The sequence below is a fragment of the Salvia splendens genome, chromosome 22, assembly GCF_004379255.2.
Source record: "Salvia splendens isolate huo1 chromosome 22, SspV2, whole genome shotgun sequence".
NCBI classification, from domain to species: Eukaryota; Viridiplantae; Streptophyta; class Magnoliopsida; order Lamiales; family Lamiaceae; genus Salvia; species Salvia splendens.
In genome coordinates, this window is record NC_056053.1 from 12,939,028 (window position 1) to 12,958,128 (window position 19,101).

At 40.9% G+C, this 19,101-nt stretch overlaps 2 long non-coding RNA genes across 6 annotated transcripts; one reads left to right on the forward strand and one right to left on the reverse strand.

Moving 5' to 3' along the window:
- Positions 1–1,788: 1,788 nt before the first annotated feature.
- LOC121787378 lies at positions 1,789–6,785 on the reverse strand. 3 transcript variants are annotated; one of them, XR_006047477.1, is made up of 4 exons: positions 6,418–6,785; positions 3,481–3,596; positions 2,192–3,186; positions 1,789–2,015 (listed from the first exon to the last, which is right to left on the reverse strand). It is a non-coding gene; the product is annotated as an uncharacterized LOC121787378 (long non-coding RNA). The 3 variants fall into 3 exon arrangements; XR_006047476.1 differs by having other exon boundaries at positions 2,192–3,197; XR_006047475.1 differs by lacking the exon at positions 6,418–6,785 and having other exon boundaries at positions 2,192–3,197; positions 3,481–4,276.
- A 447-nt stretch (positions 6,786–7,232) lies between these two features.
- Positions 7,233–10,828, forward strand: LOC121787376. 3 transcript variants are annotated; one of them, XR_006047472.1, is made up of 3 exons: positions 7,233–7,421; positions 7,549–8,882; positions 8,954–10,828. It is a non-coding gene; the product is annotated as an uncharacterized LOC121787376 (long non-coding RNA). The 3 variants fall into 3 exon arrangements; XR_006047471.1 differs by having other exon boundaries at positions 7,549–8,663; positions 8,762–10,828; XR_006047473.1 differs by having other exon boundaries at positions 7,549–7,782; positions 8,039–10,828.
- The last annotated feature ends 8,273 nt before the right edge of the window (positions 10,829–19,101 follow it).

A 19,101-nucleotide genomic window follows, 5' to 3' on the forward strand; every position in this document is an offset into this window, starting at 1 on the left:
GAACTATCTCTCCTTGAGGATCTCTTGTGTGTGGATCCACCTTATTTACCAGAGCTGGTCCTGGATCGTCGTTCAGTTATGAGGGACGGTGTCTCAGTTGCTCAAGTGTTAGTGCAATGGGTCGGATTATCAGCGGATGAGGCAACATGGGTGGATGAAGAGGATATGCGATGGAAGGTCTACACACGTGGACCACAACAGGTGGCGAATTATAATCAGTAGCCAAATCAGCAAGAATTAAGGAGATTATGGTAATTGCTGGAATTAAGGAGTTCGTTGTGAAGAGGATTGAAGATATCAGGATCAAGATTTGCTAATTGAGACATGCACAGATATTGGCTAATTACAACTATTATTTCCCTTTAATAACTCTCATCATTATCTATTACTCCCTCTGTCCCATAGTAGATGTCACAGTTTCCTTTGTCCCACAAAAGATGTACATTTCCTCTTTTGGAAAAAGTTCCCTCTCACATCAATTATAAAATTATATTTTTTCTCACCACTTAACACACAAAATAACATCTCCTAAAATCTTGTGTCATCTCCAAGTATGACATATACTATGGGACGTAGGGAGTATTATATTATAATAATGATATGATTGATTGTTTAGCTTATTTAGACTCTCTTGTAAACTCCTATAAAAAGGAGAGTCTTGGAGATTAGGAAAGCATCCAGAGAGATCATTGTTAGGCGGTGAGAACCGTGGCCTCAAGGAGGAGTTTTCCATCTCTTTTTCCCTTCCAATAAAACGAGAGTCATTTCTATCAGTTCCTTGATTTATTATTTGAAATCCTTAAATCCCTGTTTTGCCTTTTACTCTATAACAATACCCATATTGCATTGCATCATTTACAATATTACAATATTGTTTATCACCAAATATTGCAATGCATCCTGTGTATTGTAATGTGCATCATTAGTTGAATGATTGCTAGTATTGCATGTGTAATACCCATATTTCATTCCATGATAGTAAGTTTTGCAAACTTAAGTGCATGTATTTGCAGTTTTGTCGGGCATACCATTATGAGCGTATTCAAGTTTCTAACTTGTGTATTGCATTCTACCAAACTAAATCTTGCAGTTTCGTGTTATGGGATTTGCATTTCACATCATATGGAGACATACATGGACATGAATTTCAACGAATGGAAATGCGACCTAACAAACAAGAAATCTAAGTCCTTCTAGCTCCTTCGTGGAAAATACTGTACAACACTTCGAGAAGGGGACAAAGAAGGGACCGATAGATGTTGACAAGATGGTCACGGACTACCACAAACTGTGACCAATTATTGAACTTTTGTCTTCTTCAAACATGGTTTTGTTTCTGAATTGTTTTTTTTGTGTAGATGATTTGACTGATGTTTTGATTTGGTGACTACTTGTACTTAAAACAAGACGATTTTATTTTGGTGTAGCTAATGTTGGTGACGTAATTTGAATGTTCTTTGTTGCATACTTGTTTGATGGCATATAATTCTATGATTTTTGGAAACCTTAAGATGAAATACTTTCTTTTTGTACTGCAATATGTGAAGCATTGCAGTGCAATTACGACGCTTGAAAAATTCAACCATTTAGGAAGCAATAAACAATTAATGGGAATGTAATCTCGGACCAATAGTATATAACTACCAATTAATAGTATTGTATTGTTCAAGTACTAATGTAATTGACCGAAGACAACAAATCACAAAGCAATAGTAAGCAATACTGCGAGAACAAATCTGCAATCGTTCAATAAACTAATCATGAACAAATTCAATAAAGTAATATTGATGGAGTTAAACTGCAAGCTGGTAAGTTAAAAATAAATATGACCACAATGTTCAAGTACTTCGAAACGAATTAACACAATCTTCAAGTATTTCGAAACGAATTATTGTCTGCCACAATTTCTAGAGTCATGGGGACACATTTTCCACACCGACGCAATGGTTTGGTCATCAACTTCACGACCTTCTTCTTCATGGACACCGATTGGCTTGCAGAACTGCTTCTCGAACCTATAATTGAGAGCAATTAACCATATGGTGGACTGCAATATGTACCACATAATGCAAAAATCTAGTAAAAACTAAGTATGGCCATAAGAACTTAATACAAAACGAATCAAAATGAATTTGAACTCCCCACATGCCATCAAATTATACATATGTTGCAGAGTCCACAAAACTCCCACCTCAGAGACAACAAGATCAAATTAGGCTCAAAGAAGGAGCTGCATAACAAATCTATGAGAGAAACTCCATGATCATGATGGAGTTGCATAGAAAAGAGAAAGATATTCTGGGAGAGAAAACTTGAATCTTATTGAATGAATTCCAATACATACAAGGCACCTTATATATGATCGGTGCGCGGTGCATATACAACGAAAAGCACAGGATGAAAGCTCTATAACTAATTAACTACTCAACTGAATAACTACCAAAACCGCTGGCACTTCTTTATCTTCACACTTGAGCTCGATCTTCTTCCATCATCTCGAGCTAGCTGTGTGAACTATTCTAATCGGCCCCCTCAAGATGGAGTATAGACACTCTTGAAATTTATCTTGAACAATAGAGTGTTAAAGGGAGCAACAACCAAAGGCTTAGTGAAAATGTCAGCTAGCTGTAGATTGTTGTGAACATGGACGGTTTTGATCACTCCTTCAATTATCTTGTCACGCACGGTGTGACAATCAATTTCAATATGCTTCATGCGCTCATGAAACACAGGGTTTGTGCTAATGTGCACGGCCGCTTGGCTATCACAATAAAGAGGCACCGACTTCTTTACTTCTAAACCAAAATCCTTGAGTAAAGCTATAATCCACACAACTTCACAGCAAGCAAGAGCCATTGCCCTCTATTCAGCCTCGGCTGAGGATCTTGACACAGTGTGTTGCTTCTTTGATCTCCATGAGATCAGGGATGTGCCGAGGAACAAGCAGAATTTGGAGATAGATCTTCTAGTGTCCGGACAACCGGCCCAATCAGCATAAGAGAATGCTCAAGGAGGGATCTGCCCGAGCTGAATAAAAAAGATCATGGCCCATTGTGCCCTTCAAATATCTGCGAACACGTTCACCAGCAAGCATGTGATCTGCGAATAGCTTTGATAGGTACTGACTGAGCTTGTTCACAACAAAGGTGATGTCAGGGCGTGTGATACAAAGATAGACAAGGCGACCTATCAATCTCCTTTAAGCAGTTGGATCAGCAAAGTTGGATCATTACTAAAAGTAGTAAAAATAAATGAGACACTAAATTTTGGACGGACGAAAAGGAAAACTTGTGACACTCAATCTGATGGTGTTGACAGCGGAAGCACAAATAAATCGGAGAATTAGATCTATTTAGCATATTATTTAGACAAATTCTATTCGCGCAATTATCACATGTATCATGCTCAAAACTTGAATTAAAACATCCTCTTAATTAATTGAAACCTAAAACATGCTTTTCTATGGAGACGGAATTATACCTTCTTGATTCTCCAAAGAATCGAAGATGGCTTGCTACTTCTCTACGTGACGATCTTCAATACTTGACCACAAATCTTCTGACTGGTTCCTCAACTGTATTTCGATACCAGGTGGGCTGATCATATCAAAATACCAAGACTTAAATAAAGAAGACAAAACTCCCACACAAAGTAGGAAAGGGAGAAATTCCAACTCCTTCAGAGAGAGGGGGACGAAAATTTCAGCAAAAATAATAAACTTATTCTTATGTCTATCATTTATTCTACTATTTATATTAAGTTACATATTGGGCTAAGTCAGGGATCTATGGAGGTTGGATGTATGGAGGTTGGATGTGGCCGCACCCAATTAGCTCTTCTAATTAAATTGAACCCACAATTTAATTCAAGTTTATATTAGAATATTATTATCAGCAACTAAATAATAATATTGTATTACCCATCCAAATCCAAAATTACAAGTAATCTGGGTTTCCACTTTTAAAAGGTTATTATCCACGCTTAAGATATAAATGTCAATTAATTAATTAATGTCTTCTATAGACTTAATTAATTAATATCTTTTTAATTCCAACAGTGGACTTCAGGAAACATTTTTTTATTATCATAGAATAATTAAAATTCCAACTAGCTAGGTTCCGAATAATAAAACGAGCTCCACTTGAGGACATTATTAAACCAGACTCACCAGACGCACGTTCCAATATAATAGCAATCCTAGCACCGCTAGATATTAATCAACACTACCCAAAATATCATGATTATTGGGTTGCGAAAATCCGCACCATTTGATAAATCAAAGTAATGCATAATCAATAACGAATGTTCAATGCTAAATATATTGATTAAGAAATGATTATTTATCAAGACCCCGTCTTTTAGTAGATAGCATAAAGACATGTCTTGCTATTAGATCCGTTCAGTGCTATACCACACCAATATCATCTGATTTCGGTAAAGCTTAGAAATATGCAGACTGGCATTGCAGCCTTTCGCGATAGGTAATCAAAGCCTATCTGGGTTGTGAAATTATGCTTTTCCTTTGTTTTAGAACTGACTGTGTTACCTTAAAGTGGACGACGCTGATAAGGCTCATTTCATGCATCGGTTTAAGGGTAAAATGTATGCTGCTTGATCGGTTTATCGCGCAAAACAAGTGTTAAATATGCAGGAATGCCGCTTGACCAAGGCAGCAAGGCCAAACTGATCAAGCAAGTACAAAAGGCGATAAAAGGCCAAGAATCGGGGGAGGTTACTATGCAAAGTGGTTTAAACGTAGCTATCAAAAGAATAGGGCAAATGACCGTTCACCGATCTACCGTTAGGCAGAGAAAAATGTTGAATTATCACGTTATTTAGTGTACTTGGGCCACAAAGTGAACATTTGCTCAGATGTGTGGACTGATTGTTTTAACCGGCATTCATACATGGGCATTACGGTTCACTTTGTGGACAATAGTTGGACTTTAAACAAGCGTTTAATAGGTTTTAGAGAATTTGAAACTCCACACACTGCACCCGAAATTGCTTCTTTGATTATACAAGTTTTTAATGAGTTCAATTATGCAACAAGATATTTTCTATTGGTTTTGATAATGCAACTGCAAACACCGCAAGTATTAGCGATTTGATTGCGGCTTGTGCTCCGGTAATTGGAGGTAAGTATTTTCATCAAAGATGCATATGTCATATTTTAAATTTATGTGTACAAGATGCGCTTGAATTATGGCAAAAGCATGTTAGTCCTATTAGAAGTGCAGTTAGATTAATCCATCAAAAGCTGGCTATTGGCAAAGCATGGAAGAAATATTGCCATCAAAAGAATGTTAGATATACGAATTTTACTATGGATGTGTCTCATAGATGGAATTCGACATATGATTGTCTGAATTCTACTTTGACGCATGAAGATTCTTTATATGATTTTTATAGAACCTATCTCGTTCATGATTTATATCTTTCACATAGTTGTTGGGAACATAGCGTGGCTTTATTTAATTTGTTCAAATATTTCAAAAATGCTACTGTCGAATTATCGGGTGTTTATTACTGTACTGCTGTTCGTGTTTTAGAGCATTGCATGTATATATCACTTGGTTTTAAAACTGCAATGAAAAATGCTTCCTCTTCACCTGAATTAAGGTGTGTTTTATATTATATGATTGAAAAATGGCTTAAGTATTTCAGTGAGATTCCAACCGTGTTTTTGATTGCAAAGGTACTGGATACAAAATGGAAATTAGCCGGTACCTCTAGGATTTTAGATTTTTATTATAACAATTTGAGTTCTATTGATCTTGGCCCCCTTTAAGCATTCCAATCTGATACCAGTGACGAATTTGGAGTAGACCTCTCAGAAACATTTCAAATAACCCGCCCGGACCGGTCCATTATCCAACAAACCCTCGAGTTTAACTTGCACACTCTCTACACCGAATATGAAACCAAATATAACACTACCCACCAAGTCAGAAGACCCCCCTCCTCCACAACATAACTATGGCTTCGTATTTCAAGCCGATTATGATGACCCCGACGCGCAATCCCAATTTGCCGACCTATACAGCTACAGCTTAGCTTAGATAAAGTAATGCGTAGATAGAATAGCTTAGCTTAGCTTAGATAAAGTAATGCGTAGTTAGAAAGGGGAATTAAAGAAGCGTTGCAGAACACTTGTTATCTGTCGGCGTATTCCTAAATTACCCGCCGAGATTCTTCTCGGTTTTACTTGCTTTCTTATTATCTGAAGTATTAGCTTAGTTTCAATTTCACGCTGTATTGCTCTGAATTTAGTTTAATCAAAGTTATTTCGTTTTCATCCTCGCATTTACTTTTCCGCTCTCAACATAGCCTTTTTCCCAATTACAAAATGTAATACTCTGAATAACAATTAAAAGAAAACTTAATTAAAGGGTAAAGGGGAAAACGTAACCGGACATCGTGATTTCAGTCGGCGACGACGGAGACGCTGATGCCGACGGACGCCGGGGAATTGCAGAAGCAGCGGCGAGCGAGAACTTGGATAAGGAAGAGATGAATAAGAGATGGAAGTTGGGATTTTCCGGTTTTGTAAATTGTAGAAGATGACTGAGAGAAGTGAATTTTGATAACTATAGAGAGAGAGAGTTGTTTTGGGTTGATGAAGAAGACGTGTGGCTATGGCTGGGAGTATATAGGAGTATTATTTACTCCTTTTCCTTGATATACATATACATGTGTTGGTTAAGGGAGTATAGACGTGTAGAGTGAGGGAGATGGATACCTTGTTCATGTCTTTGGATGAAAAATTGAGGGAGAGAGAGACGTGAGCTGTAGAGAGAGAGAGAGAAAGATGTTGTTTTGAGATGAGATAAAAAAATGAGAGAGTAGTGATGTGGGAGTATCAAGTATTTGTTGATTTGACTTTTCTTTTGGACTTAATCGTATAGCTAGTTAAGTAGTACTACTAATAATGTTTGGTCCATGGGCTGATCTAGTTTATTAAATAATTGGAATTTATGATGTTGGGAATTTAAATACTTGGGAGTCGTTCGGTGTGTCTGATATGGACAGAAACGAAGTTTATTCTGGTCAATTTCGTGTGTTCGGTGTGTCTTAATTATTGTTTCAAGGCCCGAGCATTTGGCAAAGCCCGCATTGTTGTATGAATAAATGTCCATTTTAATATAGTGGGAACTACACGGTTTTCTATTCCGCATCGGAACCGACATCAAGAAATGAGCTACGCATTTCCCAAGTTACCCCTCATTTTTTAACACCCCCCTCTTTAGCAACCATTTCCCCCCTCACCAAGACTGAAGGTCTCGCAACCCTAGACAGTGGGAAAGACGACACACACATAGCTCTCACTGCGCCTCTAACAAAATCCAAATACTGCCGACAACATGTCCCCCGTTGGGTCCTTCAAACAAAATTGACGCCTTACGTGCGTCGTATCGTAGGTATGATGAAGAGCCCTAATTTTTCTGTGCATTTCTACTCAACGCCAAATTTGGTGTTGACGATTACTAATGTATTATAATGCGTTGATAAACCTCCCTTTTCACCGTGCCAATTGGTTGTTTTCAGCGTGACCGGGAAACCTAGCCAGAAAATCCCAAGGCTTCCTCAAATCAGGGAAAAGGGAAGGGGTTTGCTTTGTCACATCTAAATTGTATTAGAAGAAGGTCTGTAACTCGAATGTGGTTTTATCAATTCATTAACCGATGTTGTGTTTCTCAATCTAGACTCCTCGGTCAAGCAACGCTTGTAGAAATTCCAAACACAAACAACTCTTGACCTTTGGCTGCAAAACTTATGTGGGTAAGGTGATCGACATGCTTCGCATTAGATGCATTTGTGTTGTTGCAAACTCATACTTGTGTTATATTTTGTGTGCTTTGATGAGCAAATATTCAGTCCTCAATCTTTGCCGAAGTAGAATGGCTTCATGTTTGATAAATTACCTCAAACATGAGTATTCAAGTTCTTTGATGTTTCAGTGCTAATTCTGTGTTTATGTATGATTGTGATTGATTACAAAGGAACTTATGATACTACATTTGTATGGAGTATTTAGGCCAACCAAGGGATGAGAAATCCATCTGACAATTACTACCAATTATACATGATGCTCGAAGACATCATGTATTTATACTGGGTAGAGAGCACTATTCTCGTACATCGTTACATCCGAGCCGGCACAAAACGTGCTAGGCTTAGGATCGTATAACATGAACGGCTAACTAAGGTTCCGGATCAACGAAAGTACTTGAACAGACTCCTCTACATCACCGATGTAGACTGCATGGCTAACTTAAAAAGGGATCGCAACACCTTTGGGAGATTGTGTCGAATCCTCACGGAGCGGTGGGGTTTAAAAATAGAGAAATGCCTAGGCATCGAAGAACTTGTGGCCATGTTTGTAGGCATGTTGGCGCATCACAATAAAAACTGTGTTGTTCGTTTCAGCTTTGCGAGGTCTGGTTCCACAGTATCACATTATGTCAATACTGTTTTAGGTGTTGTTTTGAGTCTTCATGGTGTATTCCCGACGAAGCCTACCCTCGTACCCGATGAGTGCATTACCCATCGGTGGAAATGGTTCAAGGTGTGTTTTTATCCAAGACAAACCAAGATACTTTGTGATCCTCATTCGGCATGTTAATCACCTACCTATTTTTTCCACACACATCAATGTCCTGGTAAGTAGCAGGGATAAACCCCGTTATCTCACTAGAAAGGGCTCTATCGCAACGAACAAATTGGCTGTCTGTGATCACGTTCGTATATTTTCTGGCAGGGTGGGAGGGTTTCGCAGGCGACTCTAGGGTGCTCAGGGATGTCGTGGCGCGACACAACGAGCTAAGGGTTCCACAACGTATAATTTGTGATTTGTAAATGATTTTGATAGTATACAAGAGGTTAGGTTGAACGCCATGATTTACTGGGTTTTACATTATGTACTATTTTAATTTTTTCCCGACTATTCCAGGATGTTACTATCTATGCGATAATGGATATGCGAACAGTAACGGATTCTTGACGCCCTATAAAGGGGTTCGATACCACCTCAAGGAATGGGGAGTAGGTAATGCGCATCCCAAGAACCCGAAAGAACTGTTTAATATGAGGATTGAGGCATAGCAAGGCTAGGAACGTGATCGAGAGAGCCTTTGCTGTTTTGAAGATGCGTTGGGGGATATTACGAAGTGCGTCGTTTTACCCAATTGAGACACAAATCAGGTTGATCATGGTGTGCTTCCTTCTACATAATTTCATTCGCCACGAGATGAATACTGACCCTTTAGAAGTCGAGCTTGAATGAGAGGACTCTTCACTTCCCTGACAAAGAGTATATACTGCATGATTACATAGATTACGTTGATCCAACTTCAAAATGGACGCAATTTCGAGACTTGATAAGGCTCGTTTAATGCATTGGTTTTAGATCAAAACTCTTTGTTTTCGGTGCACTAATGTCCGTTTCTAAGTTCAGGTGCGTGAAAAATCTGCCGGACCTAGGAAGCGCATATAAATTACCAGGGGCAAGGGAAAATGAGGAAAAAGAAGTGAAAACGCCAGTAATTTACCAGACCGAGGAGATGAAAATGAATGCTGGTAGAATATAAAAATGGAGCAAGGAGCAAATATAAAGAAGAAGGGCAAAAAAGACAAATTATGAAGAGAGAGTGCCCTAGGGATTGCTGCATATATAAAGGGACGACCCCTTTTAGAAGAAGAGCCTCCTTTTTAGCATTTTTCGATCTTTTACACTTAGTCTCCTTAGCTTCACTCTCTAACCATAGTTCACTTCACTTCACTTTACACGCACTTGGCACTTATGGGGTGACTTCCGGGTACTGTGGTGGTTCGTAGCTAGTTTCTGTGGTGTAACACCGTCCTTACGAGGGCGAAGATACAATTTGCTTTTATTTTCCATTGTTTATTCTCGCCGAGAACTTCCTTGCCGGAAGCTCGCCTACTGTTTTGTGTTCTGGATATTGTTCTCGTGGATATGGCAGTTTCTACTTTCTGTTTTATTATGGTTTCTAATGTTTGATGTTGTTTTACTAATTTTGGATGCTTTTCGCAATTGATTGTTGAATTGAAGTTGAGATTGGTTGAATCTGTGTTGTTGTTGTTGAGGAGTTATTTGAATCGGAGTTCATATTCATGGATCTGAATGTTGTTGAGTAGGATCAATTGGATCTGGAAGGGATTATGAGTCGGAGTTGTGGATCTGATACGTGGTGAATTGAATCTGCATGATTATGGCATTTTTACTGTTGTTCTCGCATCTGCTAGGCCCAGTAGTTTGGATCTATTGATTTTAGTCTTTAATCCCTTGTTTAATTTCAGATCTTGAACTTGCTCTGTTTTCATGATGTTTATTACTCTGTTTTATCTTGTTTTTCCCGTTGGATTCCTGAAGAAGATGAAGTTTGTTAGTAGTTAGGATCAAATTTGCGATCTGTCTGTTTTCTCTGCCTTGTCCTTTACTTTTCTTGATGCGAATCCACAAGTCACACATCATTTGATCAACCCCACCAAGGACATCCATCGACCAATGACGAGGGGAATGACAAAGAAGATGCAAGACAACTTAAGCACATTCATCCGTGGATTAAGCTCCTCCGAAGATAATGCTCGAGTGGGGAACAACCGGAAGCTAAGCATGGTGCTCAAGGCCACGTTGGAGGAGGGAACGGAAGCGATGCCCGTCCAAGCTTTTCTTATGGAGTCATTTACTCCTCACTGCACGCCTTTCGTATAATGGCCATAACTCTCTCATCCGGACTCCGATAGGGGCATGCAAGATACTCACGCGAAGCCCTTTCGAAGACGAAGATAGTGTTTTTGGAGGATTCTAGAGAAAACCCCCGACCGGGCGATTTGCAAGGGGAAAACGCCCGACCGGGTATTTTGACAGTTTTTGGGTATGTCAATGTGATTATTCCAAAGTTGTAGACCAAAATTACATCAATTGTTGGGTCTATTGTTGTTGGGTGAAATTTTTGCACACAAAGTGTTTGTTGATTTGTCTCATTGGGCTAGCACCTTACTTTCACTTATCTTTTGGCTTCTAGAACTAGTAATTACTTGCCTAGTTGCATATCTTAGTTGTGAATTGTGCTACCCTTGTGGATTAATATCTTGAGAGCAAGTGAGGGAGAGTATCCTAGCCACCAAAATTTCTAAGCCTTTCGAGTGACATTGGGTGTGATTTTTGGGGAAAAGGGATTTTCATTGTGGGAAGTGAGCTCCTCACTAAAACCTCCATTCTCGGGTGAGTGCATTTTTTTGTGTTACTAACAAAAAGGACTTGTCCCTAGTCTTTTGCAAAATTTGTGTTTGTAGGTACTCAAGATACCACCGATCACTAGAAATGGAGCCTCTAGGCCAAACTCGCCTATAGGAGATGATGTGCCGGTCCTCGCGTCGTCATCCGAGGGATCTATAAAGGAGCTACTCACAATGCTCTTGGATAAGGTGGATGGAGTTGATCGAAGAGTGAATGAGATGCAAGGCGACATCAACGCCGTGCAAGGGGAATTCACCATCCTACTTGAGGATGTGGCTATATTGCGGGATCGGGTCGAACACCACTCCGCCTCAGTACCACTTACACACCGAGCCGAGGCGGGTAGCGGGAGTTACCGGAATCTTAGAGGAGGGAGTGAAGCCGGGTATTCTCATCATCCGAGTCATCATGAATATACCGATGAAGAATATTGGAGGCAGATGCCTTTCCAAAACCAAAATGGGAGAGGGGGAGGCCGTGGTAACCATAGATTCAATGGAGTGCCAAGGAGAAACCATCGTGAAGAGTATGAAGGAGAGGTGCCAAGGTATGATGACCCTTCAAGGAACTTCAAGCACACTATTCCTGAGTTCCATGGGAAGTTTGAACCCGACACGTACCTAGAATGGGAGTCTCAAGTAGACAAGATTTTCTCCCTTCACAACTACTCGGAGGAGGATAAGGTCAAGTTAGCTATCACCGCGTTTCGAGGACATGCCAACACTTGGTTGTCCGACCTTATGAGGCAAAGGAGGGCAGCATTGCGAGGGGACGTGAGAACATGTGTCGAGTTGAACGATCTAATGAGGGCTACATTCGTGCCTAGATCATACTATCATAAGTTGAGGGGAGAGCTACAAGACTTAAAGCAAGGGAGTAAGAGCGTCATGGAGTAGTATTATGAGTTGATAGCACTCAAGGGGAGAGTTGGGATCGAGGAGAGCGAAGAGGTCACCCAAGACCGCTTCATCCACGGGCTTAATGTGCACCTCAAGCACAAGGTCCAAGTTGAAGCCATGAGAGGTTTGACCATGAATGAGGTTCTCGGGTTTGCCGAGACGTTTGAGCGGCAAGGCAAGGAGAAATCCGTGAGCAAGGGGAAGGCGACCTTTACTCCTACTTCGGGTGGGGGAGGAGGAAGCAAGTGGAACACACCTCAAAGGAAGGGAGAAGCACCCACCCCTCCTAGCACTTTGTCAAAAACTCCAATGAAAGCACTAACGGCCCCTCCACCAACCAAAGGGGCCCCACAAACCGGTGAAAGAAGAACTCAATGCTTCAAATGCAAGGGATTTGGCCACTATGCTAGGGAATGCATCAATCAACGAGTTATGGTAATTGGGACGGATGGCCAAATCTATAGTGAGGAGGAGGATGAAGCGGATGAGGAAGAAAGGGGTGAGTCTTGCCAAAACACAAATATTGGGTTCTCTAGTGAAGACGAGTTGACCGAAAGGGTGACCAATCTTGTGGTCCTCTGCACGTTAAGTGCCCAACCTAAGCAAGATGAGTGTGTAGAGCAACGTTCCAATATCTTCCATATGAAGTGTAAAGTTCAATCCAAGACTTGCCTTGTGATCATTGAGGGAGGAAGTTACACCAACGTAGTGAGCGAAAAGTTGGTTGCAAAGTTGCAATTGCCCGTGACGAGACATCCAAACCCATACCGACTCCAATGGTTGGGTGAAAGTGGGGATCTCAAGGTATCGGCCCAAGTCCAAGTACCATTGAAGATTGGGGAATAAGAAGAGGAGGTACTTTGTGATGTTATTCCCATGTCCGCTTGCCACTTACTTCTTGGTAGGCCTTGGGAATATGACAGCAAGGTGTCAAAGAACGAGTACACTAATGAATACTCTTATGTGTCCCATGGGAAGAGGATCCGTTTGAAGCCCTCGTCCCCTAGTGACATCATAGAAGCTCATAAACACTTGAGTAGAGAACGAGAGAAAGAAAAAAAGGCAAGAGAGTGAAAGAAAAAAGCAAAGTGAGTGTGGGGGTGGTGAGAGGAATTCCAAATCCAACAAGAGTGACACCCAAAGACCCCGTGAGAGAAAAGAGTGTCTCATAGCCACTAAATCCGAACTTGGGTGGGCACTTCAAAGCCACTCTCCATTGCTACTCGCCATTCCAAGGCGGATTTGCTTGACTAACACTAACCTTAAGCTTGTCCCGGATATTGTTAAAGTTGTTTTGCAGGAGTTCGAGGATGTGTTTCCATGTGAGCTCCCCAACGAGCTTCCCCCAATTCGGGGAATTGAGCATCAAATGGATTTCTTGTCGGGTTCCTCTCTACCAAACCGGGCCGCCTACAAAGCCAATCCGAACGAGACCAAGGAATTGCAAAGGCAAGTCGAGGTAACTCCTTGCCAAAGGTTTAGTCCGCGAATCTATCTCTCCATGTGCCGTGCCGGTTATACTTGTGCCAAAAAAGGATGGCTCTTGGAGAATGTGTGTTGATTGTAGGGCCATCAATAAAATCACCATTAAGTATAGGCATCTCATACCTAGGCTTGATGATATGCTTGAGGATTTGTGTGGTGCTACTTGTTTTTCAAAAATTGATCTTGCTAGTGGATATCACCAAATTAGGATGAAAGAATGTGATGAATGGAAAACGGCTTTCAAAACTAAATTTGGGTTGTATGAGTGGTTAGTCATGCCCTTTGGTTTATCTAATGCTCTTTCTACTTTTATGAGGTTGATGAACCATGTGCTTAGACCTTTGATAGGAAAATTTGTTGTGGTTTATTTTGATGATATCTTGATATATAGCACAATGTTGAAGAGCATGCTAGGCACCTTAGGGAAGCACTTTTGCTTTTGAGAGAACACAAGTTGTATGCTAAATTGCCTAAGTGTGTGTTTTGTGTTGATGAAGTAATTTTCCTTGGATTTGTTGTTGGGAGAGATGGTGTCAAGGTAGATGAGGAAAAGGTTAAGGTCATAAAGGAGTGGCCCACGCCTAGGAATGTTAGTGAGATACGCTCTTTTCACGGCCTTGCTAGTTTCTATAGAAGGTTCGTGAAAGACTTCTCAACCTAAGCCGCTCCTTTGAACTATCTTGTGAAAAAGAATGTTGTTTTTAAATGGGGAGAGGAACAAGAGCATGCTTTTAATACTTTAAAGCACGACCTCACGCATGCACCTTTTTACTTGCCTTACCCAATTTTGAGATAACTTTTGAGCTTGAATGTGATGCTAGTGGGGTAGGGATTGGGGGAGTGTTGATGCAAGAAGGGAAACCTATTGCATATTTTTCGGAAAAACTCAATCAAACTCATTTGAACTATCCCACTTATGATAAAGAGATTTATGCCATTGTGAGATGTTTGGAAAATTGGCAACACTTTTTGATGCATAGAGAGTTTGTCATCCACACGGACCACGAGTCCATCAAATTCTTGGGTGGTCAACACAAGTTAGACAAGAGACACGCCAAGTGGAGTGCTTTCTTGGAGACTTTCCCATATGTCATTAGGTACAAGAAAGGAAAGGAGAATGTTGTTGCCGATGCCTTATCACGTAAGCCTACTTTAGCTATACTTTGTGGTGATATGCATGGTAGTGGTGCTCTTGTTTTGAGGAGTCATATGCTTGCAATATGTGCATCTAAATTCTTTGCTTTTGATGGTCTTAAGGAACTCTATGAGCATGATCATGATTTTGCATCTACATTTGTTGCTTGTGCAAAGGGTTCTTTTGAGAAATTTTATAAACATGAGGGGTATTTGTTCAAGGGAAATCGGTTGTGTGTCCCTCAAGGGTCTTGGAGGGAGGTGCTTGTGAGGGAGTCCCACCTTGGGGGATTGATGGGTCATTTTGGGGTAGCTAAGACCTATGAGATCTTGAGTGAACATTTCTATTGGCCCAAAATGAGGAGAGACGTGAGACGGTTTTGTGGGGGGTGCATTGAGTGTCGACAAGCTAAGTCTAGAACCAATAACTTCGGTCTTTACACTCCACTTCCTACCCCTACACACCCATGGGTTGATTTGTCAATGGATTTTGTATTAGGCCTACCCCTTCCCAAGCAAGAAATGATAGTATCTTTGTAGTGGTGGATATGTTTTCCAAGATGGCTCATTTCATTCCATGTAGGAAGAATTATGATTCCAAACACATAGCCGGTCTTTTCTTTAGGGAAGTGGTACGGATCCACGGGGTTCCCCGAACCATAGTGAGTGATAGGGATGTCAAATTCCTAAGTTACTTTTGGAAGACACTTTGGTCTAAGCTAGGTACAAAGCTCTTGTTCTCCACCACCGCCCACCCCCAAACCGATGGCCAAACCAAAGTGGTGAATCGCACTATAGGGGCATTGCTTAGAGCTTTAGTGGGTGAGAATCGGAAAACTTGGGAACTTTGTTTACCAAATGCCGAGTTTGCTTACAACCGCACAACACACTCTACTACCGGTTTCTCACCTTTTGAAGTTGTGTATGGATTTAATCCTCTTACCCTGATGGACCTTGCGGTATCGGCCTTGCCTTCTTCTTTTGTTTGTGATGTAGATGGTGCCCAAAAGGCGCAATTTGTGAAGGATCTCCATGTCAAGGTCCAAGAGAATATTCGAAAGAAGAATGAGCACAATGCGAGAGTGGCCAACAAAGGGCGTAAGGAAGTAATTTTCAACCCCGGTGATTGGGTGTGGGTGAACTTCCGAAAGATTCGCTTCCCAAACAAGGTGAAATCCAAACTTGCACCACAAGGTGATGGGCCATTCCAAGTCAAGAAGCGGATTAACAACAATGTCTATGTCATCGACCTACCGGGTGAGTACAATGTTAGTTCTACATTCAATGTCTCTGACTTGAGCCCTTATGACGTCTCAAGATTCGATCCGGATTTGAGGACAAATCCTTCACAAGAAGAGGGGGATGATGCGAATCCACAAGTCACACATCATTTGATCAATCCCACCAAGGACATCCATCGACCAATGACGAGGGGGATGACAAAGAAGATGCAAGACAACTTAAACACATTCATCCGTGGATTAAGCTCCTCCGAAGATAATGCTCTGGTGGGAAAAACCGGAAACTAAGCATGGTGCTCAAGGCCTCGTTGGAGGAGGGAACGGAAGCAATGCCCGTCCAAGCGTTTCTTATGGAGTCATTTACTCCTCACTGCGCGCCTTTCGTATAATGGCCATAACTCTCTCATCCGGACTCCGATGGGGGCGTGCAAGATACTCACGCGAAGCCCTTTCGAAGACAAAGATAGTGCTTTTGGAGGATTCCAGAGAAAACTCCCGACCGGGCGATTTGCAACGGGAAAACACCCGACCGGGTGTTCTGACAGTTTTTGGTCCGACCGGGCCTTTTGTATGAGTAAAAACGCCCGACCGGGCTTTTTTGCGCGACTTGCGTTTTGAACTCTTTTTGACTCTTTTGTTTAGCACTTTTATCCTCTAGTATAAATACCCATGTCTAGGGTTTTTGCTAGCAGCTTTGAACATTTTGTAAACCTACCAAAGACTCCATTGTGAGCATTCCTCTTCATCTTTGAAGATTTATCAAAATCCCTTGTGGTTGCATTTTAATCTATTGTCGAGCTTAGATTGAATGTTAAGTTATGCAATTCTAGTTCTTGTGTTGCTAGTTTTGTGGAGTCATTAGATTCTTGCTTTGGTGAAAGTTGCCTTGGTGTCTTCATTGTTTTGTAGAAGGTCCATAGGTTCCAAGCTTCTATCTAAATCATAACATCTTCACCTTCTCCCTTTTCCACCATTTTTATTGTTTCATTTCTTGTTGGGTTTGTTTGGGTTATTGAAATATTTACAAGAGCAAGTCTGGGGTAAACATATGTGTCTTGAATCCCTAAGATTCACATTATTTCTGCAGCTTTTCCAGAACCTGGTCACTTAGGGAAATTTGGTCCCCACTTTCTGTGCTAGTTTGTTCGGTCATTTTAGGAAAGTCAGTGTAGTCCCAGTTCGTTGATTTTGTCTCTCAAGTGATATATATTTTGCGTCATGCATGTGTTGTACGTACCAATTTCCTGGATCGAGTGGATAGAGTAGTTAACTTTCATTTCCTAAGTCCAGTAGGTTAAAATTCTCGACCCACTTGTTGGGTGGCAGCAGCCAAACCCTCCCAAAACCCTCCAAATGCATGCTAACTCATTCTTCCTCGTAGGATCGATCCTTTACTTCTCTATACTAGACAATAGTGTAGTGGGTTGAGGTTTTTGAAACGGAAAGTGTGTGTCCAACAACCGAATTCTGAAGGTTCCACGATCTCCTAGACCCTGTGATCTAGCAAATCCTCTAGACCTAGGGGTTTGTGATATATCAATAGCACAATGCACTAGCTTCTTTTCCTTGTCTCTTCAAGACTCCATAGCAATGAATATGTAGAATATGGTCATGTTTGTTGTGAACTGTATCGACATGTGTACTTGAACATGTTTTATTTCACAGAACTCATTCCTAATTATATGACTAATCATTCTCAAACTACCTGACCGCTTGAAATTGATAGTTGACCCTTTTGTTGATTAACGTCTTCACAGATTGACATGGCAGATGGCATACCAGACTGTGGATGTGGCGCGCGGAGGATGTATTTGCGTTGTGCAGGAAACTGCTATGTATGCAGGACGGTGCTATTTCAAGTGTCCTGCCAATCTCAAGCATGTAGGATAATTCCAGTGGTGTGACGAGTATGTCCGCGGGATGAGCTCCAAAAGTGAAATCGACCATCGCAGAAAATCACGGCTTGTAAACGAACGTGGTACAAATGCAAATTCTGGATCCGGGTGCGACAGTTGTGGCCACCGGTGCAGAAATTCAGAAACATTTGATTTGAAGACCCTAGTCCACATCGGGTTCACGACCATCCTCCTAGTCCTAGTTGGTGTAATTATTGGCAAGCTGGTGTGATCTATGTGTTATGTGTCCTTAGGGCAGTTATGACATCTTGCAACTTTGTAGTACATGATGCCCAACTTATGTAATATTATAAGGAGACTTATGTATTTTTGGAAATATTCTAGAAGGAGTTTGTATTTATGTATCCTATATGATCACATATCCACTGTGATGGGTATCGTGCCTTGTCTATTTATGTCCATACATTTTTTAGTAAAATGTATGTCATTATGGCTTCTTTTTGTCGCAGCATTCTTGTCAGACAACTACCCTACTTCAGATGGATCAAGTATGGATCAAGTAAAATCAAATACTCAAATATTGGAGGAAATAAACCAACCTATGCATTTATTCATAAATGGGACTCTTTTCCCAATTTGTTGGTGTCATTTTTGGCGGTGAGACGTGATAAATACATGTTCCATCTATCCAAGAGCAGTGAGATTAGGCCAGTTAAATGATGTAGGGAAGTAGATAAATGTCTTTCAAACTAATCAATGTGCAAAAGTCTATTTAATAGGTGAAGCAAACCACGGTTACACTCACCCCTTTCATTAACTTCATTTCATCATAAACAAGATGCTTATTCCACAACAAGCAGTGTATCTTTACTATGGAAATTGGACTCTGGAGATCGACGAGCTCGTCCTAAACATGATCATCAAGCTGAAGGGGAGACTCACTGGAAGATCGATGATTTTCCTAGTTGGTTCTTGATGACGGCGCAACAGGAAGTGCAGTCAAAAACCAACATTCTGATAACCGAGGTGGACCTTAAACAACGTCTCGACTTCATGAAGCTTAGGTACTCCATTTTCAAGGCGGTGACCAGTTACAATGGCGCATCATGGATCATGCAGGCTGAATTTTGTGCGGGCGACAGATGACATATGGGAGAAAATTCTGCAGGTAAGTTGGCTCTTTTGTATGTTGTGAATATAGATTGCGTAAATGATGCATGACT